This window comes from Schistocerca gregaria, unplaced genomic scaffold (assembly GCF_023897955.1).
Source record: "Schistocerca gregaria isolate iqSchGreg1 unplaced genomic scaffold, iqSchGreg1.2 ptg000422l, whole genome shotgun sequence".
Classification (NCBI taxonomy): Eukaryota; Metazoa; Arthropoda; class Insecta; order Orthoptera; family Acrididae; genus Schistocerca; species Schistocerca gregaria.
Genome location: NW_026061853.1, coordinates 1,607,473 through 1,608,984, shown reverse-complemented (window position 1 = coordinate 1,608,984; position 1,512 = coordinate 1,607,473).

Sequence of the window (1,512 nt, the reverse complement as noted above, 5' to 3'; positions counted from 1 at the left end):
TGTTCATATGTAGTAAAAACCTGAGAAATCGGTCCGTTTTCGTCATTTGTTATCGAATCGACTTAAAGCCAGATCGTCACATTGGCCGCTCTTCTCTCTGAAACACTTGTACTTATCGTCTGCAAAGCTATGTCGCGCGCTGCGGTATGCGGAAACACTAAAATCACCATAGTAGAACACAGATGAACCTTCTAAGTTGCTGTAATAGCCAGTAAGAAGTAATAACATTCAAGTTTTAGGTATCGATTATTAATTTTTTAGCTGGCTTTGGTGCCTTGGACATGAGCTAGGACTTTAAGATTCTGCATAAAAGGAGGACTAGCAGCCCAGTTGCACGGGAGAATGTGTAAAGTGTTCATATGTATTAAAAACCTGAGACATCCGTCCGTTTTCGTCATTTGTTATCGAATCGACTTAAAGCCAGATCGTCACATTGGCCGCTCTTCTCTCTGAAACGGTTGTACTTATCGTCTGCAAAACTATGTCGCGTGCTGCGGTATGCGGACACACTAAAAGCACCATAGTAGAACCCAGATGAAGCTTCTAAGTTGATGTAATAGCCAGTAAGAAGTAGTACAATTAAAGTTTTAGGTATCAGTTAATGACTTTTTACCCTTCTTTGGTGCCTTGGACACGTTCTAGGAAATTAAGATTTTGCATGAAGGAGGACTATCAGCCGAGTTGCACGGGAGAATGTGAAAAGTGTTCATATGTAGTAAAAACCTGAGACATCCGTCCGTTTTCGTCATTTGTTATCGAATCGACTTAAAGCCAGATCGTCAAATTGGCCGCTCTTCTCTCTGAAACGCTTGTACTTATCGTCTGCAATGCTATGTCGCGTGCTGCGGTATGCGGAGGCACTAAAAGCACCATAGTAGAACACAGATGAAGCTTCTAAGTTGATGTAATAGCCAGTAAGAAGTAGTACAATTCAAGTCTTCGGTATTGATTATTGACTTTTTAGCTGGCTTTGGTGCCTTGGACATGAGCTAGGACCTTAAGATTCTGCATGAAAGGAGGACTAGCAGCCGAGTTGCACGGGAGAATGTGAAAAGTGTTCATATGTAGTAAAAACCTAAGAAATTCGTCCGTTTTCGTCATTTGTTATCCAATCGACTTAAAGCCAGATCGTCACATTGGCCGCTCTTCTCTCTGAAACGGTTGTACTTATCCTCTACAAAGCTATGTCGCGAGCTGCGATATGCGGAGACACTAAAAGCACCATAGTAGAACACAGATGAAGCTTCTAAGTTGATGTAATAGCCAGTAAGAAGTAGTACAATTAAAGTTTATGTATCAGTTAATGACTTTTTACCCTTCTTTGGTGCCTTGGACACGTTCTAGGAAATTAAGATTTTGCATGAAGGAGGACTATCAGCCGAGTTGCACGGGAGAATGTGAAAAGTGTTCATATGTAGTAAAAACCCGAGAAATCCGTCCGTTTTCGTCATTTGTTTTCGAATTGTCTGATAGCCAGATCGTCACATTAGCCGCTCTTCACTCTGAAACGGT